Here is a 21,560-nt window from a genome sequence, read left to right on the forward strand (position 1 = left end):
AGATGATCACTAAAATGATGATGGTTCGATTGTCCCCGAACGTGGGCTGTAGATGGTTCGCTTGTCTATGAACGTGGGCTGTAGATGGTCCGCTTGTCACAGGACGTGGGCTATAGATGGTTTGCTTATCTCCGAACGTGGGCTATAATTGGTTCTCTTGTCCCCGAACGTGGGCTGTAGATGGTTCGCTTATCCTCGGACGTGGGCTGTAGTTGGTTCGCTTATTGCCGAATGTGGGCTGTAAATTGTCCACTTGTCCCTGGACATGGGTTGTAATTGAGACCTGCAAAAAAAAAATTGCCAAGGGACTCATATAGACTATGATTGACTTGACATGACATGTGTATAACTTGTGGTTGTGTGTATGTGTGTATATGGTGTGTGTGTGTGCAGACACAAGCAACCAAAAATGCATAATAAATTTTTTTTTCGTCATTTTTGTCATGAGACGAGTGGAGGGTACCGACTTTCTCCCGAAAAAGAAAGACGTGAAAACTGAACTTTTATTTTCGAACTTCCCTCGATGAAAAAATTTTGAAATTTTTTTGAACTTCCCCTAAAAGAAAAGACATGAAAAAGGGAAGAAGTTTTGAACTACCTCGTTGAGCAAGACGAAATGAATTGTATAGATTGAATTGCTTGTCTTGAAAAGAATATATGCATGATGCATGTTCTTAGGCCAGGAGTCTAAGGGCAATTACATCATGTGATGCAATAGATGAATGAACTTAGGTCATGGAGTTAAGCATCATATATGGTGTAAAGAAACGATCTTGAACGTTACTTAGATCTAGAAGCTAAGCACATATATAGGTGAAGTAATTATTGCATAATGAACGTTCCTTAGGTCAAGGAGCTAAGCACGATATGCTTTGTATGATTAAAAAATATATAAATGTTGCTCAGCACATTATGCGATACGTGAAACAGTGAACATTGCTCAAGTCAGGAAGCTAAGAATGTATATATTGTTTCTTCTAATAAATGTTGTCTTGAAAGATGATGACACATGCACAGTGTTGAAACAAAATTTCATGAAAAAGGGTTCCTAAGGGAAAGATGATATGGATGTGTGAGTGAAGTGTGTGAATGTGATACTAAGGCTGGTTACAAGGGTTATGTTGATGGAAATATATGAGAGAAGAGTTAAAGATGATGACTCTTTAGACTAGGTAGGCTAAATGATGTGGGTTCAAGCCCCCAAGTCTAGCTCTAGATGAATAAGGTCATAGGGATAAGCATTGGATATTCTTTGACTCGATCATGCATATGAATGTGGCCGCACCTCAATGTGAGGTTGCCTACGTATCCGTTAGGAATCAGGCCAAACGTAGCTCTAACCAAACTTTGCACAAGTTTATGTACACCTCAAAGAGGTATTTTAAGGGTTGTAATATGGTTAAGTTGATGGTTTAAAGAAGAAAAGGGTACAAGGAACAAGACCCGAGAGAATCCCCAAGATGTGTAATTGTGAATTTGAATTTTGCAAGTTTATTTTTTTTTATTATTATTATTTTTTCGTTTTTTTTTCTTTTGAATCAATGTGGGCAATCTCAGATCATGCGGTCCATCACTCACTTAGCATTCATGTTTCTCAGGCACTGTACAAAGCACTCGATGAGAGACGCAATTTGAGACGTGTTCATATCAAAGACATTGAAACACTTGCCCTTAGACATTGTTTTTTTATTTTTTTTTTTTTGAACTTGCTTTCTGAATGTTACACAAATTACACACCTTCCCATCCTAGGGTTAAGTGAATGTGGTTTGAATAAATAAGATCAATCGTTAGACGAGGCTCAAAGTAGTGGACAAAGAAATGAATATGTTATTGAGCAGTTAATAGGGAATGACAGGGTTGCAAAGGTGCCTCAAGTCATTGGTGTACCTTGTGTTCAGTTCGGCATTTTTTTTTTTGCTAATCACGTGATCAAATGTAAGAAAGAGGTGTTCATTTATGAAGAAGGTAAAAAACATGACACAAGGATAAGAAGAACCTATGCTAGACTTTTTAAAAGGGAGGGTTTGAAACAAAAGAAGAAGAAAACATGAAATCTTGGTGAGAAGCTTGCATCGTGCTTTGTCTTCGTGGATTTTTATGAGTTACTTCTTGTCGCCTGGTGAGGAAAAATTTTTGTTGTTAATGATTCTTTGATTGGAAGGAAAGAAGGAAGGAGTGACGTTCCCCTTATTCTTCCAACTATTGCCTAATGATTTTAGACTCAAGTACTGTGTAAGGATGAACTTACTTAATTCATTCACTCGATACTCGGATTGGAAAGGAAGAGTGTATGAAAAAATTTTGAAAACTGATGGGAAATACTCCACTCATTCCTACTACGACGAAAAAACGATGCATGCATGGTCCTAGTATACGATTATAAACAATATAGTGCATTACTCAAAGACAAAGTGTGTTCAATGACTCAACATGTGTGATTAGGTGAGTTTATTAAGAATCGTGGTATGATTGCATGGGTAGACATGAGGACGTTGTGAAAAACAAAGGACCCAATGACCAAATAATACGGAAGACTAAAAGACAAACTAACTTGATTAATTTTGTCCAATTTTAATGTTTATACTATTTACTAGGTGAAAACGGTCCATTGGCAATTATTATTCATAAATAAGATAAAAAACAATCAAATCAAAGAACACATGTTACTTTAATTCCTATAGTAGAGTGTCCTGTTTTTGTCATTGAGTTCAGACCTATAGTATGCTGTAATGTGTTGTACAAATGCATTACTAAGATGCTTTGTAACAGGCTAAAGATGGTGTTGCCTTCTCTGATTTCTCAGAATCAAGCTGGCTTTGTTGAGGGCAGACAGATTGTGCATAATATAAGTATTGTGCAGGATATAGTTGCTAGATATGGTAGAAAGAACACTCCTCCTGGGTGCTTACTCAAGGTAGATATAAGGAAAGCCTATGATTATGTGAGTTGAGATTTCATGGAAGAAATGTTAAAAGCTTTGAATTTTCCTCAGAAGTTTATTATGCTGATTATGAACTGTGTTACTTCTACATCTTTTTCCCTTGCTATCAATGGAGGTTTAGCTGGTTTTTTTAATGGCAAGAAGGGTTTGAGACAGGGTGATCCAATGTCTCCTCTGCTTTTTGTTATTTGTATGGAATATTTGTCTAGAATCTTGGGGCAAATTGGTCTTCAGAAGAATTTTCAGTTCCATCCCAGGTGCAAGAAGTTGAGCTTGAACCATCTGGTATTTGCTGATGATTTGATTATTTTTTGTAAAGGGGACAAGGTTTCTATTGAGCTTATTCTTAGGAGTTTAGCTACTTTTGCAGCAGCCTCTTGTTTGGTTGCTAATGAAGGTAAATCCAACATCTATTTTTGTAATGTGGAGCATGGAGTGAAAGAGGATATTATGGCTACTTCTGGTTTCAAGGAGGGATCTCTTCCTTTTAAGTACCTGGGTATAAATTTTAGTGCCAAGAAGTTAGCCAAGGATGATAGTCAGTTGCTTATTGATAAGATCACTAGTAGAATTAAATCCTGGGGATGCAGAACCTTGTCTTATGCTGGAAGAGCTCAGTTAGTCAATTCTGTTTTAATGTCTATGCACATCTATTAGGCCACTATCTTTCTTCTGCCCAAGAATGTGATAGATGGGGTGGCTGCTATTTGCAGGAATTACTTGTGGACTGGCAAAGCAGTTTATTCTAAGTCTCCTCCCATTGCTTGGGATATTGTGTGTAGGAGTAAGAAGCAAGGTGGCTTGGGTATTCATAATTGCAGAATTTGGAATATTGCTGCCTTGGGTAAGCAGATTTGGAACATTGCTCAAAAGCAGGACAACTTATGGTTGAAATGGGTGAATGGTTTGTATTTAAAAGGGAAGAACTGGAAGAGGTATAAATGCCCAAGTAATGTGAGCTGGAGCTGGAGGCAACTCTGGTGGGTTAAAGATTAGTTTAAAGATGGATATAATGGCAACAAATGAAAAGAAGATAAGAATGGTTATTCCATTTCTAGTGGTTATAACTGGCTCAAGGATCAGCATAATGAGGTGCCTTGGTGTAATTGGGTGTGGAATAGGTTTAATATAACTAAGCATAAATTCATTTGCTGGATGATCCTTTGAAAGAAAATCAGAGTTAAGGCTCGCCTGTTCAGAATTGGAGTAAGTGCTGATGCTAGCTGTCCTCTCTGTCAGAATGCAAATGAATGGGTTGAGCACCTGTTCTTTGAGTGTGAGTATGCTAGGAGGTGCAAAGCTCATAGGCTGAAGGTGCGGTCGGATCCTAGCTCATTAGAGGAGTGTAATGATGCTCTGAATCTGATTACTGGCAGATTCAAAAGGCAGGTTTTCCAATCTTTATATGCAGGCCTGCTGTATGTTATATGGAAGGAAAGGAATAGGGTTGTGTGGGACAAGTGTATCAGATGTCCTGAGAAGGTGATTGAAGAGCTTTTGACAGATATTAGGAAAAGAATTGAGTTTGTCCTCCCTGCTAAAATCAGTAGAAGCAATGTGGAATGGTTTAGGAAGATGATGTATAGTTAGTTCTTTTGTTTTTGTCTAGTGTGTTCTTGTTTGTTTTGGTGCTGCTTGTTTGGCAGCTGGCTTGGTGTAACCTTTTGGAGATTTAATATAATTTTTAACTTTTTCAAAAAAAAAAAAAAAAAAAAGAACACATGTTAAGGTTAGTACAAAAATCGATCACAAGAAACTTGGAATAGGACTATAATTCTAGAAGAGTTAGGACTCATGGGTATAATAAATAAATAAAATAAATAAAAATAAAAATCTATAATCCTATGTTATACGAGTTGACACGGAATAAAGGACTTGGCTAAGATTAGCTTAACACGAAAAGATATAAAAAAATTAAAAAAAAAGAAGAAGGTTGACACTAAAAAGGCACCTAAACTGGACAAGCTGTTGTATATCGGTGTAGGGAATATTTCAAGCATTAATCCCCAGCTTGAACCCCACTGTAATCATACACTAAAGTACGGTGGCGTCCAAAGGGAAAGAAGATAGAGCAAAAGAATCACCAACAAGTTTTTTAGGAACTTGTAAACCGTTCACGAGGTGAACGTTACACCCCTTAACGATCCAAGAGATCGTCAACTCCATAAGGTCTTGAACCAAATAGGGTTCGGGGATGAAGGTACAAATCCAACCTAAAAGAGATTGAACCTGCCCTAATAATAGGCCTCTACTTTATCCTAATCGTATTCATGTGCGCTTTCTGACTAACATGCAATCAATAGGATTAACCCTAAACCTGTTTATCTATGTTGGTTGAATATTAATGCACAAATAAACTATTATTGGTGATCACTTGAATTATAATTATATTAACCCTAAAAATATTATTAATTATCTTATTAAGCGTGATTACAAGTACAAATTCCCTTTAAACATGCATAAAAGGTGTGATCAAGCAATAACAATAAAATATCAAGCAACATAATAATAATCATCATAATTAATAATTATAACAATTATAAATATTAATAATTAAAATAATGATGATCATAAATTATAACAATTATAATCATAATTAACATAATCATGTTAAAGCATAATAATAATAGCAAGATCCTAGGCATGATACTAACAAGATTAATAACAAACCCTAGCATGTCACTAAACATATAAAAATCATAATTTTAACCCTAACGTGATACTAACAATCATAAATATTAGAAATAACATAAAAGGCATCATAACAATCATACTTGATATTAAATTTACCCTAGAGATGATACTGGGAATATCATAATAACAACCTAAGCATGATTTCTACATTATAATATCAATTAAACCATTAAAGCACTTACTTTGATGTCTCGTACCTCTTTCTAATAACAAAATACATACATTAGTAACTTCAAGGAAAATAATAAACAAAACAATTAAATTAAATAATTGAAATAGAGATTTTGGACCAAACTCTCAGAAATTAAACCTTTCACGTCTAGGGTGAAGGCAACTTCAAATATGGCTAGGTGTGTCTAAGTCTTGCGAATGCGGAATTTTGTATTTGAGAGAAGACTAGTTTAGAAAAGAGAGAGAGAGAAAGTAATCAAGAGAATCTTGATGAGAGTTGGTCAGTCAAAACGGAGTTTTTACGAGACTATTTATAGAGAAAATCAGCCAAAAAGATAAAACATCAAAAGTAGAGTTCTGACGCAAAAAGCCAGATTAGTGTCAAACGCTGACCTTAGCGCCAGACGGTAAGGCTAGCGCTAGGCGCTACAGTTGGCGTTTGGCGCTGACTTAGAAATTCATGCGTTTTCTTAAAATCAGATAGAAATTGTCGTACAGGAGGATAAGATCGTATTTTCCTCAAAAAAAGTTCTTTGATTTTGATTAAAACTCTAAAAAGTCAACAAAAGTCAATTTATCAACGCTAATTGAATTAGGAATGAAAAGAACCTTCTAGAAGAATCTAGAAAACTAAAACCATTCCTAATTTCATTAGGAATGTTAAATCTATATTAGGCCCTCCTCTAGATCATTGGGCCGCATATAAGGCTCAAACCAGGCCCAGTTCAGTAATTTGGCCATAACTTCCTCAATATTCATCGGAATTGGGCTTATAATATATCGTTGGAAAGCTCTTTTCAAGCCCTAACCAAACTGGATTGACTACTTTCTTAAAATAGGTTTCCAAAAATAGAGAGTAGAGAAAAGAAATTAAAACTTTCCGCAACACTAAACTTTCCACACATTCACTTCATTCGATTACGATTCGACGCGAAAGGTACTCATCACTGAGTTTGGTTTTGGGGAGACACAAATGGGTGTCTACAGAAGCCCCCACTTTGACTGAGTTTGGAGAAACGCGAGTTTCGAAAACAAAAGTCAAAGTATCGATAGGGACGGAGAATGATTCAGAACGTTCTGCGATCCTAAATCATTCTTGTAACGCCGATACCTGCAAACTAGCGTTAGTTAAACAGATAAAGAGTTAAGAAACGCGTATCTTGCACCATCGAGCACACGTCTCTAGCTGCCGCTTTACTGTTGTTTTGAGGACCTCCTGCAAGTCAGAGAATGCCATCCTGCTTGAAGACTGCTACGCTTGCAACTGCCTCCAATTTTCGCCTTGATAATCTTCCGCAAGCTAGGGAACACTATCGAAGATTGCTTCAATTGAAACGATCCTCTTCCACTTTATGACCATCCTCCACATCTTAGGGAACACGATCGAAGACAACTTCGCTTGAAATTACCTTCAGTTGTTTGTGACAACTCTCCACAATCTAGGGAACGCCATCTTGCTGTTTCGATGTTCCCTCGTCTCTGAACAAAGAGCTTCTTTTTTTTGGATATGTTCACGCGCCTTTGAATAAAGAGCTTCTTTTTTTAATATGTCCACGCATCTCTAAACAATAGAGCTTGAAATGATTGTCCACGCGTCTTTGAACAAAAGAGCTTGAAAGGATTGTCCACGCGTCTCTGAACAAAAGAGCTTGAAAATATTGTCCACGCGTCTCTGAACAAAAGAGCTTGAAAGGATTGTCCACGCATCTCTGAACAAAAGAGCTTGAATGTTTATTGCGATAATATTCCGAAGAAAAATTTCCGAAGACCAACGCTTGTCGATCTCTAAAGCTCGCTTGAACTTTGCTTTCGCTATCCAGTACGTCGGCGGTTTGTTGCTTGTGAACCATTATGTCAGTGCCTCTGCTGTTTATGAACCAATATGTCGGTGTCTCTGTTATTTAGGAACCAGTACGTCGGTGTCTCTGCGATGAGCCAATGCTTAGGCGCTTTAAGCTAAGTGAGATGATCTTTCGTCAGGTCGATCACCTATTGCGGTTGTGATCAAGCTGACTACTTGATCATGCCAAATTTCTTATAGGGGCTAACTGGCGTACCAAGGAACCCGAAATTGCTAAAAGAGGTTGAAACAAATGCATTGAGTGGTTGAGCTCTGTCGCCGCTGCAATGCCTCTGGCGCCGCGATTTGGCTCTGTTGCCAGGCGCTGGGATCTAGAGTCAGGCGCTGATTTCTGTTTCCAGACGCCAGATGTTGTTGCCAGACGCCAGATGTTGTTGCCAGACGACAACCTTATGGTCTGGTGCTGGAGTCGGGTCTTCCCTATTCTGCTCTTGCTGCCATTGTTGCTTGGTTTTGCTCCGAACTTTGAGCTTGGTCGTTTCCTTTCAACCAAATCCGCTCAAATCTTTTGTAAATGAAAGCTCTTCATCTCTAATTTACTAATCCATGTAACTCCTCTTATCTTGGAGGAATCTCCTGTATCATATTTGCGGTTTTTTTGAAAAAAATCCGGGAATGTCCTCGCTTGCTGGGATGCACCTGCATTTATATCTTTGACTATAGGACTTTGCTTATATTTCTTTAGGGTTGGCCTAAGACTTAGTGTTGACTCAACGACTTGACATGACTCAAGGTATAAATTTGACTTACTGGGATTGACTGACTCGAGATTGACTCGACTCAAAGTGTTTGACACATGTGTTAGACTCAAATCAAGGTGATATGAAACAACATGACTCAACGTGTACATGACTCGTGTGTGCATCGTTATGTGATCGTGCGACACGAAAATGCCAAAAAAGCAAAAATTTTCCATGATTTTTGTGGAGGGTACCGACTTTCTCCCGAAAAAGAAAGACGCAAAAAAGAAAGAAGAGAAGTTTTGAAGGTGCATGTTGAATGAGCTTAGTCAAATTTAATTTGATACTATCTCTCAAGGTGCAAGGATTAACCCATCCTAGGCTATCTCAATTGTTGACTCAATGATGAAAGCATTTGGGTAACTTAGGCACGGAGGCTAAGCACTTCATACTTCGTGATGCAATGACAATTATGATTGATGAGTGATGTTGATATGACAAGACATGCTTCAACGTTGTGTTAAGATTTCATGACAAAGGGTTACTAAAGGAAGTATATTTAGTCATGTATTTGTGCAGTGTGTGAAAGTGACACTAAAGTTAGGCCGCAAGGGCTAAGTTTGTGGAAAGATATTATTTGTTAAAAGAGTCAAATGATGGTGACTCTTAAGCTAGGTAAGCTAATGATGTAAGGATCAAGCCCCCAAGTCTAGCTCTACATGAATAGGGATGAGCATTGGAGATCCCTTGATATGACCATGATGTGTGAATGTGAATATGAATGCATTTTATTACGGCCGCACCTCGATGTGAGGTTGCCTACATATCCGTTAGGAATCAGGCCGAATGTAGCTCTAGCCGAACCTCGCACAAGTGTATGTATACCTCAAAAAGGTCTTTTTAAGGGTTGTAACGTGGTTAGGCTAAAGGTTATAGAAGAAAGGGATAAAGGCTCAAGACCCTCGAAAAGCCCCCAAGGTGTGCAACTTCGCTTTTGAATCTTTGTATTTTTTTTTAATGCTCGAGTTTCTACTCTTTTTTTTAGCTATTTTTTTCCTTAGAATTTATTTTATTTAAATAAGTGTGGGCAATCCCGATCATGCGGTCTATCACTCACTTGGCATTCATGTTTCTCAGGCACGGTACCGAGCACTCAATAAGAGACGCAATCTGAGACGTGTTCATATCAAAGACATGTTCATATCAAAGACATTGGAACACTTGTCCTTTTGTACACTTTTATTTATTTATTTTTTCTTATTTTTGCTATTTTAATCTTTTGAATTCACTCAAGCCTTTTTTAGAATTGCATAAGTTGCACACTGTCCCATCCCAAGGTTAGGTAGATATGGGTTAAAAAATGAAAGGTCTATCGTTAGACAAGGCTCAAAGTGGTTTATGAAGAAAGGATTGTAAATTAGAAGGGTGAAAGACAATATGATGTGGCTACAAGGGGTGCCTCAAATCATTGGTATACCTTGTGCTTAATTCGACATGGATTTTTTTTTTTTTTTTTTTTTTTTTTTTTTTTTTTTGCAATGCAATGTGATGATCATATGTAAGAGAATAAAATGCTCATTTTATTTAAGGAAAAGAAATAATGATCCTACAAGATAAATTTAAGGGGAATAAAAAGGTGCCTATGCTAGACTTATTGGGGAAAAGGTGAATACAAAATAGAAAAAAGATCATGAAATCTTGTCGTTGAAGCTTTCTTCCTGTCCCTTGGCTCATCATCACTTGGTGTTCTTGCCGACTAGAGGTATTGGAAGCCCGTTATTGTCAATCAAATATTGGATTGCTTCCTTTAGCTTCCAACAGCTCTCAGTAGTATGACCCCTACCTTGATGGTGCCTGCAGCGTACATTTTTGGGTTCCTACTAGGCAATCTCTTCTCAGGTGAGGGATCTTGAATGGGTCCAATAGGAGTAATGAGTCCCTTTGCATGGAGTCGATCGAAAGCATCATCGTAGCCAATAGGGGTGAAATCCTTTCTCAGTTGCTTTCTAAATCCTCGATTATCCATAGCTAAGATTTCATTAAGGTTGAAAGTACCAATATTGTTACTAGAGTAGGTGTTTTTGGAAGAAGAAGGACAATCGTTCTTCTTTCCTTTACAGCCACTGTTTTTATTGTTACTAATCTTGGCCTTCTCGTCGCACAGAGGAACATGAAGGAGATTTGAATTAATGAGATCTTGAACACGATCTTTGAGGGCGAGACATGCTTCGGTGGTGTGACCACGACCTCTATGGTATCGACAGTAAGAATTTGGATCCCAATTGGGAAACCGTTTTTCGGGCGGAGGGCCTTGACTGGGACCAATGAGGTGAATAAGACCTTGATCGTGAAGATAGTCAAAAGCTTCATTGTAAGTCATTCCTATTGGTGTGTATCCTTCAATGGTCCGTTTTGCCCGTGGCTTAAAAGCATTGAGTTCTTCATTAAATCCTTGGCGAGAATTTTGTTCGATAACCATCACCCGATTTTCTAGTCCTTCTACCACATTCAAGAGCATGGCAACGACATCTTGCAGTTTTCGAACGTCCTCTTTTAGACTTGACGAGTCTTTCCTGGTATTATCTAAGACAAGACTCTCATCCTCCTCAATTATGGCCACTTCATCGAGAGAGGTTATATAAGCTGTCTCGATCATGGGCTCACCTACAGGTGTGATAAGAAGTGATGGATCGAAGGATGTTTGATCTTCTTCAATGGCTAGAACTTCGGAAGTTTTATTGTCATCGATCAGATCTTGAATAGCTTCTTCGAGTTTCCAACACTCCTCAGTGTCGTGAACCTTTCCTTGGTGATATTTGCAGTGCTTATTAGGGTCCCACTTGGGTGGCCTGGCTTCTGGAACTGGATCTTTGATGGGCCCTATGGGCATGACTAGTCCTTTGTGATATAGCTTCTCGAAAGCTGTTTCATAACTCATACCGAGTGGAGTGAACACTCTTTTTGACCTTTGGATTCGCGATTTAATTAGAGGCGTTCGTAGTATGTACTTCATTAATGGGAGAGGAATAAGAAGGAAGGTCGTTCTTCTTTCCACTCGCACTATTATCTTTCAGAAGGTCATCTTCAATGTTAATGCCTATATTATACACAACCTTGAAAGTATTCAAGTTGTGTTGATATTTTAAGTTCTTTACATATTTTTCTTGAAGGTTTTTGATGAACATCCTTACAGAATCTTTTTCGGTAGGAACCTTAACCATATTAGCAGAAGTTTCCCTCCATTTGTTGAAGAAAGAAGTGAACCCTTCATTTTCTTTTTGTTTTAACATCTCAAGTTGTCTGTGGTCTATTTCGTCTTGAATGTTGCACTTATATCTATCTATGAAAGCATTTGTTATCCTATCGACTCCCAAGAAGAGGTTTTCTCATTGTCAAGGGAAAAGAACCATTGTTGACAAACGGTCTCAAGAGATAAAGAAAACAAAGAATGAAAGACTTTCTTATCAATCCCCTTAATATTCATTATAGTTTCAAAAGCTCTTAGATGAAAGTAAGGGTTATCTGTTGCCATGAATTTTGGGATGTCGTTGCCATTGAACTTATGCGGAAGAAGTTCCTTGTCCAGCGAGACCACTTGTGAACTAATGCCCTGAAATTTATAGTTACTAGATAGCTTGCTCAAGCTTTCTTGCATAAGGTTCATTTGTTGTTCCTTCACAGGGTCATTGATTTTGAGGGTTAAAGCCTTCAATGTTTCAGTCATGTCAGCCAACTGCTTCTTGAGTTCATTGACTTCTTCTTGACTTGCCATTATCTTCTTAGCTTTTCTTTTCCGACTCGCTGGTTTATCAAAAAGTAGAACTTGAACAAATATGTTGTCCTTGATTAATCGCCCTTCTCTCCTCGACCAAGTATTGTAGAAAAGGAATTTGGGGATATTCATTGTTAATTGTTTGGCTCAAACTCTATTCAACATGCAATGGATGGAGGAGGTGAAGAAAGATGATGTAGATGGAGGGATATGAAAAATTAGGAATGGAATGTACCCCCAACTTAAATGACAGAAAAAACCGACTCATGCATGAACTTATGACATGGTCATGGTGACATATACTCAAAATGTGTGCTAAGACTAGTGAGTGTAGGTGACATGTTAAGATCGTGTCATGACCATGTGGCTAGACTATGTGACTAGACTCAATTAATGACTTAACAAGGTATTGTTGACAGTAAATTTAACCAAATTAATTAGCAAACTGGTTAATTAGACACTAGGTGATGACTCGATCAATAATCCGAACTATCGTCAAAACGACAGGACTGATGCCTCTCTTTTTAGTGTAGCACCAGACGACAGAGTTGTCGCCAGGCGCCACACTCCACAGAGTGGCGCTACCGTTCAGACTTTGGCGCCATTGCTGGAGCTTCAATCTGGAACTGTTTTCGGTGTTATTAATCAATAGGGGTATGCCTAAAGTCGTACTAGGTCAATTCTGGTTAAAATATTAGACTTTATTTACTCAAATTAATTAATTAATTAGGCAAAGTTCTTTAAGTCATTAATTTATTTAATCTCAACACAAGTCAAACAAACGATTAAGAAAACATAGTATATGCACAACAAATAATGCACAATTAGTCAAGTAGGCACGATATGATGCAATGAGTTTGCAACCTAACCACGGCTCTAGTTCTCTAAAGTTCGGGATAGGGTTTAGTCAATAGAGGGTCCATGGTTAATTGTCCGGATGCACCGCGCGGAAGCCTAACCCTAAAGGTTTGGCGCGAGTGGATGGAACACCGCGAGTTTTAGAAAAAACTCGCTTCCATGGTTTGGTGAATTCAACAATCTCGGATGTACCCTTTATTGCTCAGAGCGTTCAATCAGGTAGATGGAGCATGAATTTCTAGAGGGTTAAGTCCATATGTAGAACACATATGGGTTTCAGAAAAGTGAGAAAAAACTCAATCAGGAAGTAGGATTGATCAAACAATATAAAAAAACTAGTCGAAATTAGAAAGCATATTTCTGGCTCGGTATTGGAAGAATTTAGCGCCAGCAAACAGAGATTGGCGCTAGGTTTTAGCTGTAGCGCCTGGCGACAGAGATGTCGTCTGGCTCTACAGTTAAAATTCTGGCGCTAATATTCTGTTCGCTGACGCTAATTCCTACATGCCTCAGCAGCTTTCTGTGCTCGATAAAATTTTCCAGTTTCGCGCAGTGTAATTTCGGTCCTAGTTGTGAAAGATATTTCTCAAATTTCCTACGTGTAAAATCCTATGTTTTAATTCATTACGGATGGTCTTTCCAATGAGATATTTTTTATGCGTATGACAATAATGTTAATCAAAATTACGCACATGAAATACTTAGAACTTTTCGAGTCTCATCCACTCATTCTAAATCATTGCTGAAATAAATTTCAGGAATTAAAATAGAAATCCTCCCCAGCGGAGTCGCCAAAAATTGTAGGGAATATTTCAAGCATTAATCCCCTAGCTTGAACCCCACTGTGATCATACACTAAAGTACGGTGGCGTCCAAAGGGAAAGAAGATAGAGAAAAAGAGTCGCCAACAAGTTTTTTAGGAACTTGTAAACCGTTCACGAAGTGAAGGTTACACCCCTTAACGATCCAAGAGATCATCAACTCCATAAGGTCTTGAACCAAATAGGGTTCGGGGATGAAGGTACAAATCCAACCTAAAAGAGATTGAACTTGCCCTAATAATACGCCTCTACTTTATTCTGATCGTATTCATGTGCGCTTTCTGACTAACATGCAATCAACAGGATTAACCCTAATCCTGTTTATCTATGTTGGTTGAATATTAATGCACAAATAAACTATTATTGGTGATCACTTGAATTATAATCATATTAACTAAACATGGGCACGGGCCGTGCCCGTGCCGCCGCGGGCCGTGCCTGGCCGTGCCGGGGTGGGGGCCGTGCCGTGCCGTGCCGTGCCTGAATTTGGCACACCCTAGCCCACGGCACGGCACGACCCACGTGCCTTGCGGGCCGTGCTGTGCCGGGCCGCGGGCCAAACCGTGCCAGCTTTTTTTTTTTTTTTTAATAAATGAAAAAAAAACGAATTAAACGATATATATTTTTTTTAGTACAATTTAATATATGTGATTAATTTATGTTTATGTTAAATGTTAATGTTAATATATTTTGTTTTCATTTTTGAACAACTTTATTTTAATTTAGGTTATATAAATTATTTATCTAATTAATAATTATGTTTAAGTTTATTTAAACAAATAAAAACAATTTTATTAATTTAGCAAAAAACAACAATGCATATAATAAAAAAAATACGAGTGCGATAATCCGAAAACACAAAAAATTGAAGAATAACTTATTTTATTATATGACGGTAGCCGGTACGAATGTACGATAATTCAATAATACAAAATAAGTAATGATAATTAAAAATCGTACAATAGTGTATGAATATTGAATAACTTCATTTATTATACGGAATACGAAGTTCGATTATACAAAAAGAATACAATAGTGTATAATGTAAATATGTAATCATGTAATTATTATTGGTCGTCTTCGTCTTTGCCTTCGTCTTCATCTTCGTCTTCGTCTTCTTCTTCTAGAGGTTCAAGTTCATCCGCCAATTGAGTTGATTGAGAAGTATGAGAACTAAAAGAAGTCGACGTTCCTTCATCGTCGTCGTTTTGTGCATAAGTACGATCTTGAGAACGAGTTTCGGCATCCAACCAATCCTTGAAGCAAACACACATTTCAAGTGTTTCGGGTTTTAGTCTTGTTCTTCTATCGTCTAAAACTCGTCCCGACGCACTAAAAGCTCTTTCGGAGGCAACGGAGGAGACTTGGATTGCAAAAATATCACGAACCATTGCCGACAAAATTGGATGTTTCAAGGTTTGTGATTTCCACCAATCGAGGATGTCGAGGCCAAACTTCTCTTCATCGTCCATGCCTTTCATGAAGTCGTAACTTAAGTACATTTGCAACTCCGAAACATCGCTTTGTGTTCTCTTACTTGATGATGATTCCGTACCTGAAAACTTGGACATCATGTTAGCAGCTATTGCAAATAAACCTTTGGCCCGTTTACTTACATTTTTGGATGTTTGAGAAGGGGCAAATTAAGACACGGTTCCATATTTACTTTCATAAACTCTATATAAAGAAAAAAAATCATTTGTCACCTTACGTTTAAAAGTTTCAACATCATCTTCAAAATTCATGTTACTATAATAAATATCAATTAATAAAAAGGTGCCATCATATTTTTGCCTAGGATCTAAAATAGAAGCAAAAATATAAATCATAGGAATATCGGTGTAATATTTACGCCATTTTTCCTCCATGGATGGAAGATATCCACGATAAACATGTTGAGATCGGTGTTCCGCAAAAAGTTGTGCAAGTAAACATGCATTGCTATGAAAAGAATGAGAATAAGGATTATATACAGAAGAAAAACAATGTGTCATACCATATAGTAATTGTAAAAACTGCATATATTTTTCACAATTAACCCAATCATCTTCTAGTAAAGCACATTGTGGAAATTTCATATTATAAAAAAGTGTTAAATGAACCTTGTACTCGATTGCCCGACTCAACATTTCATAGGTGGAGTTCCACCTAGTTAGACAATCCGGTGCTATTTTTATGGGTTTTATCCGTTGTTGCCTGCAAAAACCACCCCATTCTTGATATCTCATGTTAGAGCTATTAATAGAGATAATAGCATTCCTTATTTTGTGATAAAATGGACCAATTGCTTGTGTTCCATCCTTCACACACAAGTTAAGAACATGACAAATGCATCTAACATGAAGTGCATCTCCATCTAATATAACATCGACCAATTGGTTTTTGACCAAATTCGCACTATATGTCATAGAAGTTGCATTATCGAAAGTCATAGACATGATTTTATCCCTAAGACTATATGCATCAATGGCTTCCATTAAATGATGTAAAATGTTAAGACCGATATGAGGGTATTCAAGCATTTTGAAATGAATGATGCGTTTTTGTAACATCCACTGATTATCTAACCAATGACAAGTAACACATAAATAGTGGAGTCCGTAACCACCATCCCATGCATCGGCGGTTAAAGAAACTCTACTAGGAAGATTAGCTAATTCATTTACTAATTTCAATTTGTACTCTAGATAACTCTTCATGGCAGCAGATCGAACGGTTTTTCGGGAGATTTTTTTGTGTTTTGGTTGTAGTGCTCGGTTAATATAGTTGTTGAAGGCATCATTTTCGACGAAAAGAAAAGGTTGTTCCACATGTACAATCATTCTCCCAAGTTCATCCATATCTCTCTCGTAATTGTAAATGAAGCCTTGTGGATGGAATTGAGAAATTTTGGGTTGGGTTGGATCATTAGATGGTCCACCACATTTTTTTGTATGTCTACTAAGGTGTCCTGTCCCTCCCTTGGTATCGGCCGAGAAAATTTTACCACAAGTCCGACACTTGGCTTTTTGTCCATTTTTACTTAATTGATAATGTGACCAAACTTCACTCTTTCTTTTGGTTTGAGCAAAATCCTCTTCGGTACACCACTCTAATATGTTAGGATTTTGGGTGTTGGGCATTTGGGTGGATGGTTCACTCGACCCGGAGGCTTGTGTTTGGCTACCTTGGGAAGGAGGAGGAAAAGGAAATTCATGTTGTTGAAATTGGCTTTGTTGAAATTGGGTCCAAGGAGCCATATCATCCATTTGTTCTTGCCCTCCCGTGTTTTAGGGATGAAAGAAAGGGGTGGAAGTGTTTGGAAAGGGCATGTTAGGGGAGGGAAAGGGCATGTTAGGGGGGGCATAGGCATTGAAGTGTTTGAATTTGGTGATTCCCTACGTTTTGACTTGGCTTTTCTAGAGGAGGAGGAAGCGTTCGGGTTTGATGCCATGATTAATTAATAATAATAACAATAAAAGTAACAATAACAACAATAATAATAATAATAATAATACAAATAACAATAACAATAATAATAACAATTCACAACAATAATAATAACAATAACAATAAGAATTAGTAAGTAGTTTTTATATAAATTAAATTTCTAAAAATAATTATAATAATAGTAGATTACTTGGATCAATGAGATCCCAGGTAGGAGAGGTTAGGAGCGACGTTGTCCAGAGCCCAAGTCCCGCCTTAGACAGATTTCAACAATCCAATTAACCCACAATTAAAATAGAAAGTAGTTTTTATATAATTAAGTAGTTCCAACTTCCAAGAATACAATAATAATAATAATAATAATAATAATAATAATAATAATAATAATAATAATAATAATAATAATAATAATAATAATAATAATAATAATAATAATAATAATAATAATAATAATAATAATAATAATAATAATAATAATAATAATAATAATAATAATAATAATATTAATAATAATAATAATAATAATAATAATAATAATAATAATAACAAGATTAAAAACAAACAATAACAAATTAAAATAAAGTTGAGTTAGATCTTACAACGACGCTTCAATGCTTTCCCAAATTTATAATTTCCCGAATTTATAATTTCCCGAATGTAAATATAACAATTTTTTTTTTTGGTAGTAGACTAATAAAAGTAATAATAGTAAAAATGTAAAATTTATAAGAGAGTAGGATTTTTTTTTCACAAAGGAGAGCAAGATTGTAGGATTTGTAGGAATTTGAGAATTGAGAATTTGGGAGTAAGAAAATTAGATAATAAGAGAGAAGAGATGAGTTGATGAATTGTGAAAATTTTGGAGGAAAATATGAGGTACTTATAGGGAATTTGGGTGGGAAATGGGGTGGAAAACTAGCCGTTTATAGCTGTTGGAAAACGGCCAAAAACGACAGGTTTTCCAACGGTAATTTGGCACGGGCCGTGTCGGGCCGTGCCGTGCTGGCTCGTGCCGTGCCCGGCCGTGCCACGTGCCGTGCCGCCGCGTCGTGCCACGTGCCGTGCTCGTGCCAAATCCCAGAAATTTGTTCACGGCCCACAGGTGGGCCGCCGTGCCGTTCTGTGCCGGCGACCGTGCCGTGCTGGGCCGTGCCGGCGTCGTGCCGGCACGGCCCGTGCCCATGTTTAATATTAACCCTAAAAAATATTATTAATTATCTTATTAAGCGTGATTACAAGTACAAATTCCCTTTAAACATGCATAAAAGGTGTGATCAAGCAATAACAATAAAATATCAAGCAACATAATAATAATCATCATAATTAATAATTATTATAAATACTAATAATTAAAATAATCATGATCATAAATTATAACAATTATAATCATAATTAACATAATCATGTTAAAGCATAATAACAATACCAAGATCCTAGGCATGATACTAACAACATTAATAACAAACCCTAGCATGTCACTAAACATATAAAAATCATAGTTTTAACCCTAACATGATACTAACAATCATAAATATTAGAAATAACATAAAAGGCATCGGAACAATCATACTTGATATTAAATTTACCCTAGAGATGATACTGGGAATAGCATAATAACAACCTAAGCATGATTTCTACATCATAATATCAATTAAACCATTAAAGCACTTACTTTGATGCCTCGTACCTCTTTCTAATAACAAAATACACACATTAGTAACTTCAAGGAAAATAATAAACAAAACAATTAAATTAAATAATTGAAATAGATATTTTGGACCAAACCCTCATAAATTAAACCTTCCACGTCTAGGGCGAAGGCAACTTTGAATGTGACTAGGTGTGTCTAAATCTTGCGAATGCGGAATTTTGTATTTGAGAGAAGACTAGTTTAGAAAAGAGAGAGAGAGAAAGTAATCAAGAGAATCTTGATGAGAGTTGGTCAGTCAAAACGGAGTTTTTACGAGACTATTTATAGAGAAAATTAGCCAAAAATATAAAACATCAAAAACAGAATTCTGACGCAAAAAGCCCGATTAGCACCAAACGCTGACCTTAGCGCCAGACGCTAAGGCTAGCGCCAGGCGCCAAACGTAGCGTCAGGTGCTACAACTGGCGTTTGGCGCTGACTCAGAAATTCACGCGTTTTCTTAAAATCAGATTGAAATTGCCGTACAGGAGGATAAGATCGTATTTTCCTCAAAAAACGTTCTTTGATTTTGATTAAAACTCTAAAAAGTCAACAAAAGTTAATTTATCAATGCTAATTGAATTAGGAATGAAAAGAACCTTCTAGAAGAATCTAGAAGACTAAAACCATTCCTAATTGCATTAGGAATGATAAATCTATATTAGGCCCTCTTCTAGATCATTGGGCCGCATATAAGACTCAAACCAGGCCCATTTTAGTAATTTGGCCATAAATTCCTCAATATTCATCGGAATTGGGCTTATAATATATCGTTGGAAAGCTCTTTTCAAGCCCTATCCAACTACACTACTATTGGACCCATATCATGGACCAACCTAACTGGATTGACTGTTTTCTTAAAATAGGTTTTCAAAAACAGAAAGTAGAGAAAAGAAATTAAAACTTTCCGCAACACTAAACTTTCCACACTTTCACTTCATTCGATTACGATTCAACGTGAAAGGTACTCATCACTGGGTTTGGTTTTGGGAAGACACAAATGGGTGTCTACAATCGGTTATAACTTTTGATCCGTGACTCTGATTCGAACAAAACCAATCCAAATGAAAGATAAAATTTGGGGAAACAAATCCATAGGTTGTACAACGTGTAACTCTTTCTAGAACTCTGGATATGTCAAAAAAAGTCGACTCTTGTGCAGTATATGGGAATAAAAATCCGAGTGACTCAAAAATAAAAAAGATAAAAAAAAAATTATGGCTCGACTATAATAATAAAAAAAGGGTTTGATAAGATAAAAAAAAAGTCAATAAAAAAAATGCACATATAAGCATATCGTCACGCATGATGCAATGAAGTTAGCAACCTAAAGTTAAGTTCTATGTTCGACTATGGTCAAGCTTTGGGGTGTCAAAGGGTACCATGGTTAAGAGTTTGGACGCGTTAGCAAGGCAGCCTCCCTTGAGGGTGTATGCCAATGGGCGGCTCCGCGAGTTCGTGATGAAATCGAACTTGACTCCATGGTTTGGGTGGATTTAAAAACTCAGATGAACCCTTATTGCCATGAGCGTTTTCGGGTTGATAGAGCATAAATCCCCCGGGCTAGCCACATACGTAGAACATGTACTATTGTGGCAAAATAGGTAAGCTAAAATGCATATGCATATGTGACGATGCCAATTAAATCACAGGAATATTTTTCAAGAATCTTTCAAGTATCATCCACTCATCTTAATTAAATACTGATCACTCAAATCGATAAATAACCAAGAATCCTCCCAAATGGAGTCGCCAAATTGTAGGCGTCGTTCAAACTGCGCCTACGTTAAAATCATGTTGTGAATATGCTTGGTACTCATAGGAAGTGGGAATTGACATATACAATTAGGGACAAAGCAAAGTAGGGAGCTGCCAACAAGTTTTTAAGGAACTTGTAAACCGTTCACGGATCATTTAAGGCAAACACGATTAAGGGACAACGATAGGCAACAACGATTGACCCGTGAAAGTTACACCCCATTCATAATCCATGAGATTACTAACTCCATATGGTTCGGAACCACAAAAGGAGGATCGGGGATGATTGTACAAAGTGAGTCATGGAGTCACATTCGCCCGTATTGGCCTCTACTCGATTCTTATAGTGAAAAATGATTCCTGCGATCTCAAAGGCATGCAAACAAAATTTTCAATTTGCTTCAAACTATTATTAGGATAAATTGGTTGAATATTAGTGCAACACATAATTCTAAAATATTGTGATCACTTGATTTAATAACAAGATTAAAAAGGATCCTAAACCAGTTGTCCAAATTATCTTATTAGGCGTGATTTTCAATTACATATTCCCTTTAAACATGCAATACGGTGATCATAATAATAATAGAATAAACATTAATATTGGAAGCAATTTAACAATAAATTGTTAGTCAAATCAAATAATAATAATAACCCTAATCATGATACTAGCAATATTAAAATAAAATAAGTAATTAAATTAATTAATTACTCATATTCTGGGCGTTCTTTTAAATTGTTACATCATGAATAAATTTTTAGTAACTTCAATAAAAAAATATAAATCATATGAAAATTAAATTAAATTAATGTAGATTCGATTTGGTCCAAACCCTCAGTTATTGGTACGTTTCACGCCTTGGTTTAAGGAAGGAACCTCGGGT

This window comes from Chenopodium quinoa, unplaced genomic scaffold (assembly GCF_001683475.1).
Source record: "Chenopodium quinoa cultivar QQ74 unplaced genomic scaffold, ASM168347v1, whole genome shotgun sequence".
NCBI classification, from domain to species: Eukaryota; Viridiplantae; Streptophyta; class Magnoliopsida; order Caryophyllales; family Amaranthaceae; genus Chenopodium; species Chenopodium quinoa.